Below are 19,058 nucleotides of genomic sequence, written 5' to 3' on the forward strand. Positions count from 1 at the left end.
GCCTCAGGATCTTAAATCAAAGAATGATTAGAACCTCTTTAGTAGGAAGATCACACACACACACACACACACACACACACACACACACACACACACACACAAATAATCACAGCATGGTTTATCTTTCTAGAACCACCTGATAGTACTGAATTTTATCACCTTCCTGGTTTGGAAAATGAAGCCTTTTAAAATTCCACTGCAATGTTTTGAGGCCATATATCCCCCAGGATTAATCACAAATATTTTATAAAGATGAAGTTCCGTTATATCTTTGTTCTTTGTGTCTTGGCTTTTGTTAGCGCATTTTAATTAGGATCTGGTATCTGCAATAAACAGTAAACATAAAGAGCTTTGCAAAAATGTATTAGACTGTTTGTTTTCACACTCTAATGCATATTTGCACAATTTTACCATGAAAAAAGGAAAACATGCTAAGCTCTTGGGCTCTATCCCAAATGTCCTGGAATAGAATCTGAAAATTACTTAAAATGCAACTGAACCTCATCATATTCCAGCAGTTAACCTAAGAAACTGGGTCCATTCTCTGTATGGAAAAAACCCTTCCAGGGGAGAAATCTATGGAAGGGAATGATTCTCGGTAATACATATCTGGTGTTCTCCAAACCTGTCTTCAAACTTGGACTCTTTCCCTCTTGTGCTGAAAGAGTTTAATAAACAAATTAAGTCAGGTAACAGTCTTTCAGAATGTTAAGAAAGCATCTTCTATAAAATAAAGTCTGATGGACTGCTAAACACAAACACAAAACAAGGGTGTGTGTGTGTGTGTGTGTGTGTGTGTGTGTGTGTGTAAGAAAAAGCTGGAGGTTATAAAAAGTGCAAATGACAACGGACAGTTTAAGGTTTTCTTACTGCACTGTACTCCAATACAGAAGTAACACAAACATTAAAATCTGTTGTTGGTGGCAATGAATATCTTGAATGAAATTGTTAGGGTGGGGAGACAACACCTTAATAGTATTTAAATATGAAATACACAAGTTAATAAAAAAAAAAATCAAAAAAAAAAATCTGTTGTTGTGGCTCTTGAATGAAATTGTTATGGAGATAACACATTAATAGTATTTAAATATGACACAGATCATAGAAGTATGAGCATTTCAGGAGCTTAAAGGGATTTTTCTGCTTGTTCTCTCTTGCTCTCTTGCTCTTCCCCTCTTCCCCCATTGTCTCTTCTCTCCCCATTCCCCACATCCCTTCTTTCCACATGCTCATGGCAGGCCTCTCCCCTTCTATTTCTCTCTCTCCCTCCCTCCCTCCCTCCCTCCCTCCCTCCCTCCCTCCCTCCCCCTCTCTCTCTCTCCTCCCCCCCCCCTCTCCTCCCCCCCCTCCCCATGCTGTGGATAAACTATTCTATACTAAAAAGAAAAGAAGAGAAAGGGATTTTCCTTCTGCAGTCTACCCCTTAATAAGGTTCTAAATAGAACTATGGATTAAGTAATTTATTTTATATATATTATTAGCAGGTGTCACATAAAAATGCCAACATGAACTGTAAAAAAAGGAAAAGTGCTTTTTAGAAGTCCCAAATCTAAGTTACACTGGGCATTTCTAACCCCTCTTTGGGGGAATAATAGTCTGAATTTAATTAGAAAACTGTTTTCTTAAGATTAAAGTTGTAGAGAACTTGAATGGTTGGATCACATAAAGATAGAAATGGCTCTGAAGCTCTCAGGGAATCTGAACTGGTAAACTTAGATTGTATTTCCTGCCAACTGTTTGCAGGAGGATTAAGAGATGTACAGGAATTATTAGTTTTAGATAAAAGCCAGCATTTTATGAAGCAATTAATTTTTCATTAGTTTCACATAATTTTGGCAAAAATAGTTTTGTTCCAATAAAACTATTACATTCTAGGAGGTTATTCTAAAATACAGTCATTAACTTCACATTAATTTAACCAGATTAATAATAAGCTAAACTACGTGTAGGAAAGCAGTAATGGTTTTTTACAGAATATATTAGAATTAAAAGGAAAAACTTAAAATGAAAAATAATCTTAAAAACAGGTCATAAAACTTTCAAGTTCCTCAGTATGGTTATGCATTTATTTAAAAGACATTTTGCTATGTTTCTTAGCCATATAAAATTAATAGAATAAAGTCCACAGTTAGTTTTTGCACAGGATTATCTTAGAAGTAACAGACATCATTTTTATTAGAATATGTTTTACATTAAAATAAAATATACCTAAAACTCCAAAGCAAACTTAGGTTCACTAAAACTTCATTCCCAGGACTGCAACCCCTCCTTCTTAATGCCAGAGTGTCCCAAGGATTCCACACAGATTGTCCATTCACCCAGAATAACAGAGGATCCTCAGTATTCTTTCATCACTAGGATAACAAGGAACTCTTTGCTGAGTCTAGATGAAGGACCCCAAAGTCCCAGCTAGAGGATGTTTCTAAATAGCCCCATAGATAATCTTCACCTCATTGTTACCATCTGGCTTCAGTCTAAAACCACTCCTCTTTTGTACCATGCCTACCAATTCCCTCAAATTCTATTTGTAACTTCATCTCAACTCAGGTTCCACCCTGTTTACTGGAAGGCCTTGTTAAAATGTCAATCGCCTAGAATAAAGTCTAGTTCCTCAGCTTCATGTTTAAATCACGGCTTCTGCTTCTCTCCTGAGTGACATTTTCCTTTGCAATCTGTTTTGCTCAGCCCTTTAACTCTCCTGTATCTATGTCCTCCCATGTTCCTGTGCCAGGCAGCAGTGATGACAACCTTCTATATCACCACAGCTTTGACATGACATTTGCTTCAGTGAGTTCTTGATAAAAACATCTATGTGGTTTTTAGGTTTGTTCTGACACTGTACCGCTCTTTGCTATTTGGACAGATCATACAAATTTCTCCTTTATGAAGTTTCTCAATTTCTCCTGGAATATTATGTTTCACCTGGCTCAGTATAAAACAGAATCATCTCAAGAACCGTACTCAATTGAGAGGTATATTTGTCTAATTTGTGCCAGCACCATGTGGGCTCAGAAAAGAAATACAGTAAGTACCAATATGTTCTCTAAAGTTTACGTGGATTCATACTGTCCCCTCCAATACCTGGTGGTTATTTAAGTTAATAATGGTCTTATTTAGATCATATTTGTGGCATGTCAAGGATTTAGCAAATGTAATATCTAACATGGGCTCCAACAAGGATGTGGTAGAACTTATAATGAAGAGGCTCAGGACATTAAACTAGGACCTAAGGCACCAAATGAGTGGAAAGAGAGATCATGTTTATTTACTTATTTATCATCTCGGCACTCAGTTTTTATATAGGAAGTTGTAGGGGTGGTTCTGATGCTCTGATAAGGAATGAATGCCAAAGGTCCTGTTCCCCAATTGGTTCTTGATTGATCAATAAAGATGCTAGCAGCTAATGCCTGGGTGGACTTCCAGGTTCCTGCATGCAGGCTAGCAGATGCAGGAGGAGAAAAGAGAGTTCACCATGCTTCAGAGGGAGAGCCACCAGCCATGTGAGATCTCAGGTGGAGTGGCCATTGGCTGCTTCTCTAACTAGGCCTGGGCTAGCAGGTGGAAGATTAGAAATGCAACTAAGCTGAAGGCAGATTTAGGATACTGAGCAAGGAGAAGGTAACCAGGCAACTAAGGTGAGGGCAGATTTAGAGGTGTTAAGCTGCTGAAGGTAAGGGCAGGTTAGCTACAGGAGGCTTAGAAGTGCCCAACCATTGAGCTAAAATGCATATTAAAAAATAAGATGTGTGTGTGTGTGTGTGTGTGTGTGTGTGTGCGTGTGTGTGTGTGTGTGTGTGTGTGTGTGTGAGAGAGAGAGAGAGAGAGAGAGAGAGAGAGAGAGAGAGAGAGAGAGCATGTTTGTCCTTCACCTGTGGATCTAGGAGAATCAGGACAGGGGCTAGTAGCATGGTCTGCCTGGAGCTTAAAGCAGGGTAGTAAAAACTACACACTAGAGGAAGTATTCTAGACAATGGAAAGAGATAAATAAATACAGTAATTACCACCTTTTTATTCATTTCCAAATTTTTAGTTCCATATTACAATCAGTTTGTTCAGAATATATGTATTAGAGATACACATGAACACACTTTCTTTTAACTTTGTATTCAGTGTCTTTAAGTTTACTATAAAAAGAATAGTTGATCATTGTCTATATAGAAAACCCAAGAGACACAATGGAAAACAATGAAAACTAATAATAGAATTCAATTAAGTGGGAGATTACTGGAAAGAGGGACAAAATTCAATTAATTTCCTACATACAAACAATAATCAAGTAGAAATTATCCCCATTCATAATACCAACAGAAAGGACAAAATAGCTAAAAATAAATCTAATAAGAAATATGTATAAAGAAACTCAAAATTTTTGAGGGATGTAATAGAAGTCTTATGTAATTTGAATGGAACACAATGCACTAATATCAAGAAACTCACTATAGGGATGTCACTGGTCATTAGATGATTACAAATATTATGTGATATCAATTTAAAACCTCCAAATGCTTTTGAGAATGAGAACATACCATGCTTATGTGAAAGGATAGAGGCAAATACTCAAAAAAGAATTGAAAAAAAATGATTGCGTTAGTTATCTACAGCCATGTAACAAATTACCCCCAAATTTAGCAGCTGGGAACAACAAATGGTTACTATTCCAGTGTCTGAATCAGTAATGTAAATTTGGGTTAACTTGACAGTTCTAGGCCAAATTCTTTCAGAAGGATGTAATCAAGGCATCAGCTTGGGGCTCTGGTTTTATCTAAATGGTCAAACGCATGTGATCTACCTTCAAGTTCTTCTGTTCTTGGTTCCATCCCCCCAAGCCTGTGAGACTAAGGCCTCATTGGCTACTGTTACGTTTAGCAATCCCTGCTGTGCAGACCTTCCCATGGAGCAGCTCACAAGTCAGCTCAGCTGCTTTTTCTCAAAGTGCTTGAGGGAGCAAGAATTAACACCCAAGAAAGGCCACAGTGTGCGTACAATCTACTCACCGAAGTGGCAGCATTCGCTTTACCATATCCAGGCCACATAGTAAGTGAAGAAATTGCACATGTGCATGAATTCCAAGAGAAAGTGATCCTAAGAGGCTGTTTTAGAGGTTATCTACCTCAAAATTGAAGGAAGGGAACTAGACAGATGGCTCCATGGTTCTGTTCTCGAAGAAGACCATGATTCAATTCCCAGCACCCACATGGTATTTCAACACACCAACGATAACTCTAGATTGAAGGGACATTTTCTGACCTCTATGGGAACCAGGCCTGCACAGAGTGCACATATATACACATAGGCAAAACACTCATAAAATAAATAAGTCTAAAAATAAAATACAATGAGAGAATTGTATTATCAATATTAGAACACAAAATAGGGTTGAAGAAATTCAGCCAGCGTGCATCTGGTGGCAGCACAGAGAGTCTAAGATAAGTTAGATTACGTGTAATTAACTAACATATGAGAGAATGATTCTTAAATGATCCTCAAATGCTCCTCAAGTCAAATTGAAAAGAAATTAAATAATGCCAATCTTGGCTGTCTACTTGGAAGAAAAAATTATTGGATTTAAGTATAGACATTTTTATTTTTATTTTAATCATGCGTATGCATGTATAACTATGTATAGCTGTGTTTGCATAAGAGGACAAAGGTTTGAATCCCTGAGAACTAAAGTTACAGGCCACCATGAGCCATCTGGTATGGGTGCTAAGAACCAAACTCAGGTCCTCTGGAAGAGCACCATGTACTGTTAGCTGCTCAGCCATCTCTCCAACCCTTTATTGGATTCTTAATTTACGCCATGACCAGAATAAGGATTTGATTTTAAAATCATTAATCATTTACATTTATGAAGAGATGGAAATTTCAAGTCTATCAGTCATGTCCTCTTTCGAAGGGTGGAATACATGAGAGTTTGTTTTACATTTGTAAAGCTTTGAGTTCCCAATACACCAGGCACTGTAATATGGTCTACATTTATGTGACTTTACTTGAATTTTCAGAACTATTTTATAAGGACAATTCCCTGTCCTAAAATAAGTAAACTAAGGCACAGGTCACACGAATTGAATATTTATGCCTATTTTACTGACCATGTAATAGTACATAACAAATTATCCCAAACAGCAATTTACACACCAAACATTTATTGTTTGACACAGTTTCCAAAGAAGCTGAAACAAGTGATTCTCCTCAAGGCCTGCACGCCAGTCAAAAGCTGGTGTTACTGAAGTTTGGATAAGCTGAAGATTCTCCTTACAAACGTTCCCAGGAAGAAGTTTGTCTGTATCTTGTGCTGATTTCTTCCATGAAGACATGTGCATAAATTCCCAGCTCCCATATAAAAAGGTAAGACATGGCTGTATATTCCTGTAACTCCAGCACTGGTGGGGGCAAGGCATAGGCTGAGGCAGAAATAGATCCCAAGAACTCTGCTGATCAGCCAGCCAAGCTCCAAAGTGAATTTCCTGTAGTGGGAGGCTGTCTCAAAATGGGGAGGCAGAGAGCAACAGAGGAAGACACCCCACATCCTGCTCTGGTCTCCACAGGTACCACACGTACACACATCTCCATGCTCACATGCATACAACACACAATAAGAATATGAATAAAAATACTAAATGTAAAATCACTAAGAAAGGGACAGATCCATTAATTTAGTCAGTCTTAAACAAAAAACCCAAACAAACAATTAAAGCCATACTTATTGTTAAAGAAAATTAGAAAAAGAATAGTATTTTATGATTTGAAATGCAAATGAATTTCATGTCTCATAGGTATACAAATTTAGATTCTGCATGGAAGTATCAATATCAAACACCTACAGAGAGAGTATATACAACGATGCTCATTGCACCTACTTTTATGATGCTTAAAAGAATTGAAACAACCTAACTGTTGTTAGGAGTCAAGAGTGGAAGGAGTTTGTTCAGTAACTGTCATCACAGTGACTAATGGGATACAAGGCTGTTAATATGCTAGAAGTATATTTACTAACACAGAGGATATTCATGAGGTTAAATGAAGAAAGTCACATACCTACTTGGTTTGTACACTGATATTTGTATGTATGTTTTCAGGACTGACCATTTGCTATTGGATAATCCCTGGGTGAACTCCTCCCTGGAGAAGACTATTTCTTCCACTTTCAGTACCCGTAGTTGCCTGCAGTTCTTTGTGTAGAGCTGAATGCCCATGAACTTTTCCTTGTCCATGTTGGCATGGCTATTGTTGTCTTTGTTCATATTGGTGAGGCTTCATGCTTATAGTTTCTGAGACACGATATCACAGCAAACTCTGATCTCCTGGCTCTCACATCCCTTCCACCTCCTATTCCGCAGTGTTTCCTGAGCCTTAGGTACTGAAGTTGTTTTGTATAGATGCCTCAACTTTGCATATCAATTGGCTGTAGTTTTCTGTATTGGTCTCTGTCTATTGCAAAGTGAAGTTCTCTTGATGAGGGGTGAGGCCTACACTTACCTTTGTGTATAAAGACAAATCTTTAGACTTGCTTATTTATTTTCATTTTTATGTGCATTGCTGTTTTGTCTGCATGCAAGTCTGTGTGAGGGTGTCAGATTCCCTGGAACTGAAGTTTCAGACAGTTGTGAGCTGCCATGTGAGTGCTAGAAGTTGAACCTGGATGTTCTGAAAAAAGCATTCAGTGTTCTTAATAGCTGAGCACTATCTTTACAGCCCATCGACTTCCTACAAAGATTTAGAATGTAGTTCAAAATTATGCTGTTTTAATAAAGTCATTGTAGGTTTTCCTCCAAGATCCATGACTTCACTAGACGTGGATAATTGGCTAGGTTTCCAGTACTAGGTTTCCCCCTTGTTGAACAAACCTTAAGTGCAATTGGAGAGATTTTAATTACCACCAAGTTATTCATGTGACTACTGCACCCTCAGGCTTCACTTGTCATGCTAGTAGTTGTAGTTCATAGGTGCACTACATGGGTAGGACTGTTGGTTGTTTTGGAAGCTTGCATGGTGCCTTTTGGTACCTAGAAAGCTAGGCCTCCCCAAGGAGGCATTCAGCTCAGTTTCAGATTAGGGACCTCTATGTCTTGTGTCTGAAGTACATGGTGTTGTCAGTAATAGGGAATTACCTTGCACATCTCAAAAGTAACCAAGGGCAATCTTTGGGCAATCTTAACCCAAAACTCAAAGTAATATACATTTACATGTGCATGTGCATGTGCATATACATTTGCATGTGCATATGCATATACATGTGCATATATACATGCATATGCACAAGCATACACACACAAACACACATATACACACACATATTTGGGTTTTTATAGGTAGATATTAAATAGTGATTCCTTATTTAGATATCCACATTGTTTTTTAGACATGCCCATGTTACAGTAAAATTAAATAATTGAGCTTCTTTTGTTGCAATAAAATTGTAAATAAGGTTTCTTTCATCCAGCACTATATCCAGCACCATAGTGCCCTATGACATCTGTTGGATATTTTCATCTCAGTCAGCAAAGTGTCTCAACTGCTCAGTTCCAATCCCCTAACACACTACCCATGGCTACCCTCTGAGCCTAGTAACAACGTCTCTACCCATCTAGTTCCCAAGGCAGGTTGCCACCATGCCAGACATACACATCCCAATTCTGTGGTGGTCCAGTGTCTCCAGCCACCACATTCTCTTGAACTCAATTAAATCGCCACATGAAAGAGCACACAACACAATAACCTCTGATCCAATTGATAAGATATAATTGCCCACCTAGACATACAAAGCCCTGTACACATCCATCCCTTAAGAACATTCATAACAACCTGTATGTGTAGAGAGGAATCTTAACATCTGCCTCCATGTTCTCTCAGCTGCCTCTCTTCTCTTGCTCCAGTCTCCTCCTCCTCCTCCACTCTTCCTCCTCCTCCTCCATCTCCTCCTCTATCTCCTCCTCCTCCTCCACCTCCTCCTCCTCCTCCATCTCCTCCTCCTCCTCCATCTCCTCCTCCTCCTCCATCTCCTCCTCCTCCTCCATCTCCTCCATCTCCTCCATCTCCTCCATCTCCTCCTCCTCCTCCATCTCCTCCTCCTCCATCCTCCTCCTCCTCCATCTCCTCCTCCTCCTCCATCTCCTCCTCCATATCCTCCCTCCTCCTCCATCTCCTCCTCCCCCATCTCCCCCTCCCCCTCCTCCATCTCCTCCCCATCTCCTGCCCCATCTCCTCCTCCATCTCCTCCTCCCCATCTCCTCCTCCTCCATCTCCTCCTCCTCCCTCTCCTCCTCCTCCATCTCCTCCTCCTCCTCCTCCTCCTCCTCCTCCTCCTTCTCCTCCTCCTCCCCCTCCTCCTCCTCCTTCTCCTCCTCCTCCTCCTCCTCTCCTCCTCCTTCTCCATCTCTCCTCCCATCCTCCTCCTCCCTCCTCCTCCATCTCCTCCTCCTCCTCCTCCATCCTCCATCTCCTCCTCCTCCATCTCCTTCATATCCCCTCCTCCTCCATCCCTCCTCCCTCCCTCCATCTCCTCCTCCTCCTCCCATCCTCCTCCTCCTCCATCTCCTCCTCCATCTTCTCCTCCACCTCCTCCTCCATCTCCTCCTCCATCTCCTCCTCCTCCATCCTCCTCCTCCTCCTCCTCCCCCCCTCCTCCTCCCTCCTCCTCCTCCTCCTCCTCCTCCCCCTCCTCCTCCTCCTCCTCCTCCTCCTCCTCCCCTCCTCCTCCTCCTCCTCCCCTCCTCCTCCCTCCTCCTCCTCCTCCTCCTCCTCCTCCTCCTCCTCCATCTCCTCCTCCTCCATCTCCTCCTCCATCTCCTCCTCCATCTCCTCCTCCCCATCTCCTCCTCCATCTCCTCCTCCATCTCCTCCTCCACCTCCATCTCCTCCCCATCTCCTCCCTCCATCTCCTCCTCCTCCTCCTCCCTAAAACTTTTCTCCCTCCCATCCTTCCTTCTCGTCCAATGACAGGCCTCATTCTATCTTGTACCTGCCTTCACCTGCATAATGACATCATCCTACATGCCCACTACTACTTTATCCTCCCATATCTAGGTCCTTCTCCCATCTCTAATTAGGTACACTCTCCTTGTTTTCAAATTCCCCCTAACAGATCAGTTGTATCCTGCTGTTCCCCTCCCCCCTCCCCCTGACCCAGCAATGATCTTTTTTACTTCCCTGGTTTCTGCAGGATATAGAATCCTGATTTGGAGCTAGGATTCTCTAATGAGAGAGAATATTTGATGTTTGTCTTTCTGGGTCTGGATTACCTCACTTAATATAATCTTTACTATTTTATCCCTTTATGTCAAAAGTTCATGGTTTCATTTTTTTCTTTACAGCTGAATAGTATTCTACAGTATATGTGTATATTTTCACTATCCATTTCTCTGTTGCATATTCAAGTTGTTTCCGTTTCCTAGATATTGTGAGTAGCAGCAATGTACTGGCCAAACATCTGTGGATTGGATGCTGGGTCCTCTGGACATATGCCACCATATGATTGCTAAAGCTGGGTCCTAGAGTAGGTTTATTTTTAGCTTTCTGAGAATTCTCCATACTGAAAACCATGGTGGCCACACCAGTTTGCAATCTACCAAAAGTGAACGAATTTCCTTTTTCCAGAACCACTCCAGCATTCTTTGTAGCTTGTTTTGTCGATCTTTGCATTACCCAGTTTTTGAAAAGAAAACAAACTGTGTCTGCATAGAGCAATGCTGATACTTTTATCTGTAAATGGTTCAATTCAGGGAAATTTTTTCTTATTTTCAGGCTGTCTATTTCTGTTTTGAAAGTAATGTCAAATCATGTATCTTATTTCTTAGTGACCTTGTAGTCATCTTCCTTTGTCCCTCCAATGAATGAATAAATGGCAGCAGAATAGAAACTGTTATCACCAGGCAGTGGGCGTTAATCCTTTCACCCTGTCAGTGTCCGGAATTTGCATGCTATAGACATGAGTCTGTCTATGGACCTATGGATGCTTTATTAGTGTTTTGATTTTATGCTAAAAAAATGCCCAGTAATACTTCTAACATGAAGATGAATTCACATCTAGGCAAATGATCAAAACAAGCATGTGCCTGTCCTGTATACCTAAAAAGCTCATGGAAGCGTGTACTGATCTAGTCTACCATTACTCAAAAATGCATCTATGTCATTTGCTCCTATCACTTCAGAGGTGGTTGAGCTCTCTGCCTCCATCTCTAGAGGATCACACAGATCTCCTACAGCCTTCTGCATTAGCTGTGTTGTACAACAAAACTTTTCCTAGGGAGACACAACACACACACACACATCTACTCAGCCCAGATAGACCAAGTACAGATACAACCAGAGTCCAACTTGGTGAATGAATGAATCTTATTGGGGTTACTTGCAGGCATGTGGGTAAGGAGTTAGGTACAGATGAGAGATGACTCAAAGACAGCTGGATCACCAAAGCCCTTAACTATCACACCAAAGCCATTACATAACACTCCACTCTTCCGTCCTGCTCTCACACTCTTTCCACCCCCTCTTCCACAATGATCCCTGAGAATTAGAGGGGATGACTGTGTTGGTTTGAATAAAAATGGTCCCTATTGGCTTATATGGAAGAAGTGTGCCACTGGGGGTGGGCTTTGAGGTTTCAGAAGGTCCAGTAGTTCCTTCTCTTCTTTCTTCCTAATGCCTGCCAATCTGGATGGAGACTTCTCAACTACCTTACCAGCACCATGTCTACCTGTGTGGCACCATGCTTCTTACCATGACAATAATGGACCAAATCTCTGAACTGTCAACTAGCCCCAATTAAAGCTCTTCTTTAGAAGAGTTGTCATGGTCATGGTGTTTCATCACTGCAACAGTAACCCTAACTAAGAGAGTGACTATAGATGTCCATTTATGTGTAGGAATTAGGCCACTGTGCCATAGCCTTGGGCAATTGTTCTCAGAAACATAAGCATCAGCAGTGGTTATGAGTTGAGGTTGATTGTAGTGATCTATCAGTGCAAGTGCACATGTTTAGAAGGCAGTTTGGCAGGCACAACACATCTATTGGGTAAAACCATGAACAATGTCTCCCCCTTGGGACCTATGGTCTCCCTGCCATAGGCTTGTGTCTTAATTTACAGTATATGTAAACTCACTTTTGTGAAGCAGGCTGTATAGTCAGTTGGAGAGCTGCTGGTCTTACCCACAATAGCTAAGCCTCTATTGAACAAACAGGCATATCATGCCTACTGCGCCAGTGTTGCAGCGTGCAGGGTCCGTCTCTGTGCTGGCTAGTCTTATGTCAACTTGACACAAGCTAAAGTGTTCTGAAACGAGGGAACCTCATCTGAGAAAATGCCTCCATGCCATCCAGCTCTAAGGCATTTTTAAATTAGTGATTGATGGGGGAGGCTCCAGACCATTAGTGGGTGGCGCTATCTAACCCTGAGCTGGTGATCTTGGTTTCTGTAAGAAAGTAGGATGAGAAAGCTATGGGGAGCAAGCCATATCCTCCCTCCAGGACCTGTACATTAGCTCCTGCCTCCAGGTTCCAGCCCTGATTAAGTTCCTTCCCTGACTTCCTTCAGTGGTGGACTACAATGTAGATGTACAAGCCAAATAAAACTTTTCCTCCCCAATTTGCTTTTGGTCATGATGTTTCATTAAAGCAATAGTTACCCAACTAATACAATATGCAAGCAGCAATGTTGGTAACAGTTCTTCAGCAGCCCGCATGGACCCCTTTGGCACTATGAAAGCCAGCCAGCAGGGTGGGAATTTCTAGTTCAGTCCCTGCTTTTACATGTCCTGCAGTCAGAGCATGCTCATGTGAAGTCTTCCGCAATAGGCTCTTTCCATCTAGTTCTGGCACACAACCAGCATCAGTAGTAATAGCTTCTATGGTTTGTGGGGCCTCCAGGGCTTTCATAGCCAACAATTCACAAGGAGGTAGCCAACCCCTGGCACTGGGGTTTTTATTCAGTGACCTTATGGCCTCTGGGAGTGCTCTTTTGACCTATGTAGGGTATATTTTGGACTTAAACTTTTTAACTGTTGTTTTAATAACCCATTATTCTTTTTAATTAACCCAATCCCAGTAGCACTGTAAGGTAGAAGAAGTAACTGCCATACCCAGCTGTCTCTCCAATGGCTTCCCAAATCTACAAAACATTCAGTGGTCAGCATCATGTCATCTGTATAACGAAACCTTTTCCAGAGGATAGGCTGATCAACAACCCAAGCTACTATCCCACAGCAAAGCTAACGCTGGTGAAGCATTCTGAAAGTCTGTTTTCATCTGTTCTCCACAAGTGTCAGGTGATTGCAGAAGTTCATAACCAACAAACATTAGCAAGGTCTAAAAGAGCATGGAAATATTCCCTCCTTTTGTATCAACTCCTTCCTCTACAGGTCAAAGCCAGGTACAAAGCTTGGAAAACAGGTGCTAACTTAGTTAGCTCCCTGCAGCTCTTAGTCATTCTCCCTGAGCCATTTTGTTCCCAAATTCTGCAGCTGCTCCAGAGTCTCCCTGCCTTTCTCCACACCTTATAAACTCAGTGAGCCTGATTTGATCTGCTAAGGCCAACTCAGGGCCAGCCAGAAATGTGGCCCTGCCTTCCCCAGCTGCACCCACTGGCTTCCATTATCTGAGTGGCTCTGGGTCAGAATGGTGCCTATGGCCTCCCCATTCATCATACCTGGCTATTAGGGGAATTTCTGACACAGCAAACCACCTCAACCCCTAGCATAACCTTTTCCTGGAGGGAAATGTACCCTCTTTAGTCTGGTGGGAAGAGGATAATTTCCCACCCCTGGGACAGGCTTGATCGTCTTCACCTGCATTGTTTAATCTTGGATGTCTTCTGAGAACTGCTCCCTGGGCTTTTAAGCTGTCCAGAAACCTCTTAGCACACAATTTGGCTTCCATCAATTTATTTCTTAGGAACTCCAGCTCAATACAGTCTTGCCACATTCATCTTTGAGTAATCCAGATAGACCCCGCCATCTGCTTTACCATTTTCTCATCTCCTCTAGGCTCTCGGTTTATGAATTCTCTTTACCAGCAGGTCTGTCACTGAGATCTGCCAAAGCCTTCCCTACTTTATAAAGATCTTGCCCCACCAATAGAATCAGCAAAGTCACTGAAGCTCCACAGCAGCCTCAAGGTCCTCATTGGATCAACCCTGTCTTTTACTCCTCTGTGCACACGATTCTATCTGACCCAGTGAACTGGGGTTCAACCACGGCTCCTCCTATTCTAGATCCCTCAAGAGCATCTGCTTCTCCTCTGTGGTCCTCCAAGCCCTGCAATCTCTGGGACTCTCAGAAGAAGATAGCAAGTGTGCCTAATAGCTTTAACAAGCCAGTCCGTCAGTCCCTCAAGCTGTCTTCGATTGTGAAAACTTGGTTTTAAGTCATACTACTCAGTTTTCCTGCTTCCACAGCAACCAGACTGATCCCATCCACTCCCGTGTACCACAGACACACAAGCCAGACTGGGACACCAGTCACCGCTCATTTCAAAGTCTTCCTTAATTCTAGCAGTTTGGGTGCATATTATTTCCTGATCACACTAGTTGTGTTCATAGGACCATGGTTAATGCCCTCATCTGCATGCTGGATTAGAGATTTTCCCTTTTGTTCTACTAAAGGTTGAACTTTAGGGGAATCTTTTATTGCTTTCACCGTTTCTCTTTTCTCTATTTTAGTTGCAAAATCAAAGGCTAATGTGGAGGATGCTGCTGCATCTCCCTCTCTTGTTGCAATTACTTCTTTTCACAAAAAAAGTTCCTGCCCGTCTGCCATGTTGGCCTCAAATGAATTTCTAACTATGCACAACAGAGGCCAGGCAACCTCTACCACTTCCCTGCCACAGTATTGACTCTTGTGTGCTAATCTCACTTATTGCAAAACTCACCCCTAACTTTTAACTGTTTCTAGGATGGCTCCATATTCACCAGGTGAACCCCACTCAACAAACACCCATGCCACCAGATAAAGACTGCCATCCCAGGATGCCTGTCACAGACAGTCCTAATCCTTATGACTTAGCCTTAGTTGCCTGTCTCAGTACCCATAGCAAGAACCATGCAAACACTGTCACAGCACACAGGTTGCTCAGCCTGTTACATGCGTTGCATGACCTCAGTGCTCCCTAGAGTTAACAGAGCCAAGGAGAAAACACCCTGCCCCTGGTTTGGTCCATAGCTCCTGAGGCTTGGAAATCTCTGTTCCTGAGACTTTTTTGTTAGCTTCCCCCCCCCCAAATCAAAACAAAGCAAAAAACAAGCAAACCTCTAAACCTCTTCTAGGAAGTTCTGCTGGGTCTTGCTTCTTCCAGGCAGCGGGCCTGGTTTGACAGTCTTCACAGACTGGCTCTGCTTTTCTGAGGATTCTCCGCTTTTACTGCATACTGTGGCAGGGAGGGTTCTAGTGAACAAGGTCCCTGAAGCTCTTCTGAGTTATTTACCTTCCTGCTTAAGGAGCTTCCCTACAGCTTTTCTACTTAGAGGAAACTGTTTTGCAACATTCCATCTCCTTGTCTCAGCCAGCCAATTCCCAGGTAACCTCCCACCCACTCTGGCCAGGAAAGCATCCTCCACCTCCCCCAGGCATTCTCTGGGAACCTGCCCGCAGAGTAAGCCAGGGAAACAGAAGCACATCCTACACGGAATCCCAGTGGCCACCCCTCACAGGATCTCAGAAGCATCCAATCACCAAACTCTCCTTAAGAACCAGAGGAGAAAACAGAAAGCAATGAGAAGAACATCTACCCGAAAGAGACAGGACCTAATGGCACCACCTAAAATTACACTGACCCCAAACCCAAATGCCTAAACAAGGATAAAAACAAAGTCCACAATAGGCAAGACAGTATGTTCCCACGGGAGGCCGGACAATGTAGTTGAAGCACAAGAGAAGAACTTTTATGAATATACTAGAGATTCTTAAAGGTGATATGAATAAATCAAATTAATGCAATTATGAACACACAAATAAACAGTGGAGTAAAACAAAGAAAATAGTTCTGAAAGAACCCCAAACTCGAAGTTGCACAAGGCACACAAGACCAAGTTCTAAGCGCAAAGGAGATTAAGAGCAGGGAATAAGAGACAAAGACAGGGAGGAAAAGGGAGAAGGATAAGGAAACAAGGCAGAGGAGTAAGTATTTGCCCAGAGGGACAAAGGACTGCCTCTGGATAGAGAGGAGACAGGTGTGGCCGGCAAATGGCAGTTTATAAAGGGAAAAAGAGAACCCCAGTGTTAGGATGAGGCATTTCATTTTGATTGGGTAGTTTATTAGGGCAGTCAAAAAAGAAAAAGAAATGTGTCAGAAAAGAAATGTGCTGTGGAGACAGCACATAACAAACAAAACACAAAAGAATATTAAAAGCTGTAAGGGAAAAAGACCAAATAACGTATAAAGGCTAACAGATTAGATTTACACCTGGCTTTTCAATGGAGGCTTTAAAAGCTGAAAAGGCCTGGACAGATGTGCAGTTTTAGAAGATATAAATGCCACATTACTACATCAAGCAAATCTTTCCATCACAATAGATGGAAAAAGAAATACATTCCATGATAAAAAACAAATTCAGTCACTAATGATCTACCAAAACAGCCTTATAGCAGACACTAAAAGGAAAACTTCAAGGAGTTAACCATACCCAAGAAAACACAAGAAATAAATATTATCCAACCAGCAAATCAAAAGAGGTGGGAGGAGCACCTCCCACACACAATAACAAAGTAACTGGAATCAACAGACACTGCTCATAGATAATGTTCAATATTAATGGCCTCAATTCCCCAATTAAAAAATACAGACTAATAGAATGAATTAAAAATCAGAACCCATCATTCTGCTGCATCCAAGAAATACATGTTAATATCAAGCATAGTTGATTTTCCAAAAGGAATTTGTAATATGCAGTAGAAACAAGAAAGCATCAACAAATGGGGCCGGTCAAATGGAGAGCTGCATGTAGAATAATGCAAATGGATCTAGATGTATCCTGCTTACACTCAACTCCAAACTGATCAAAGACCTTAATGTAAAGTCAGATACAATGAATCTGATAGAAAAAAAAGTGGAGAATAGTCTTTAATCCATTATCACAGAAAAAGACTTTCTTTTCTTTTTTTGTTGGTTATTTTATTTATTTACATTTCAAATGTTATCCCCCTTCCCGGTTGGTTTCTCCTTCACAAACCGCTTATCCCATTTGCTCCCCCCATTGCTTCTATGAGGGTTCTCCCCAACCTAACCCCTCCACTCCTGCCTCACCACCATAGCACTCACCTACACTGGGGCATCAAGCCTCCACAGGACCAAGGGCATCCCCTCCCATTTATGCCTGATAAGGCCATCCTTTGCTACATATGCAGCTGGAACCATGTGTCCCTCCATGTTGAGTCTTTCGTTGGTGGTTTAGTCCCTGGAAGCTCTGGGGGGGTCTGGTTAATTGATTTTGTTGTTCTTCCTATGGGGTTGAAACCCAGTGAAAATAGAACACACATGGTCTATACTCACTGATAAGTGGATATTAGGCAAAAAGCTTAGAATACCTACAATATAACTCATAGCTCAAAAAGAAGGAAGACCAAAGTGTGAATGTTTCAGCCCTACTTAGAACAAAATAATCATAGGAGGTAGAGAGAGCGACCGGGGAGGGAGATAGGAGGGGGAGGGAAAAGTGAGGCAAGATCAGGTGGGGGAGAAGATAGAGGAGAAGTACAGAGAGGGTCAGGAAATTGAACTGAGGTGTGTAGCAGTGGGGGATGGGGAACTGGGGGTAACCACTAGAAAGTCCCAGATGCCAGGGAAGCAAGAGGTTCCCAGGACCCAACGTGGATGACATTTGCCAAAATACCCAACAAGGGGGAGATAAACCTGTAGAAACTGTATCCAGAGGTTAGGCACAGTCCCCAGTTGAGGGATGGCACCACCCACCCATCTCAAAAATATTAACCCAGAATTGCTCCTGTCTAAAGGAAGTGCAGGGACAATGTGTAGATCAGAGACCGAAGGAAAGGACATCCAGAGACTGCCCCAGCTAGAGATCTGCAGACACCAAACCCAGACTCTATTGCTGATGTCAAGAAGTGCTTCCTGACAGGAGCCTGGTATTTGTAGCTGTCCCCTGAGAGGCTGTACCAGAGTCTGACCAATACAGATGCAGATGCTCACATCCAACCATCAGACTGAGCATGGGGACCTCAATGAAGGAGTTAGGGAAAGAACTGAGGATAAAACGTTCTTAACAGGCAACTAATAAATAGTAGCTCCTGAAACCAAAAAGTCCTTTATGGCTAAGGACACCATCATTCAGACAAAGCAGCAGTCGACAGAATAGGAAAATATATTTATCAATTACACATCCAAAAGAGGCCTTATATTCAAAATATATAAAGAACTAAAAAACTGAACATCAAGAAAACTAACCCAATTAAGAAATGAATTCTAAACAGAGAGTGTTCATTCAAATGGTTGAGAAGCACCTTATTGCGTAAATGCCTGAGTCATAAGAAAAATGCAAGTCAAAACTACTGAGAGATTTCATTTTAAACCAGTTCAGAATGGCCAAGATCAATAACACAAATGACAGATCATGCTGGCAAGGATGTAGAGTAAGGGGAACACTCCTCCATTGCTGGTGGGAGTGTAAACTTGTACAGCCACTATAGAAATCAATATGGTGATTCCTCAAGAAGATGGAAATTGATCTACCTCAATATCCAGTGCTACCACTCTTGGACATAAACCCAAAGGACACTTTATCTTACTAGAGAGACATTTGTTCTCTTCATTGCTGCTATATTCATAATAGTGGAAATTGGAAACAAGCAATATGTTCATCAATGGATGAACAAGGAAAGAGGGTGCTGAACACAATGGATCATTATTAAATCATTTAAAAAGTTATATCATGCAATTTCAGATGAATGAAAAGAACTAGGAAAAAAGTCATCGTGAGTGAATTAGCCCAGATCCAGAAAGACAAATATGGTATCTATTCACTATATGTGGTTGTTAGCCATTAAGACATGAATAAGCAAATTACAATCTGTATAACCACAGAAAAGGGTATAGAATAAGGGACTGGAGGAAA

Source organism: Rattus rattus, chromosome 15 (genome assembly GCF_011064425.1).
Source record: "Rattus rattus isolate New Zealand chromosome 15, Rrattus_CSIRO_v1, whole genome shotgun sequence".
NCBI lineage: Eukaryota > Metazoa > Chordata > Mammalia > Rodentia > Muridae > Rattus > Rattus rattus.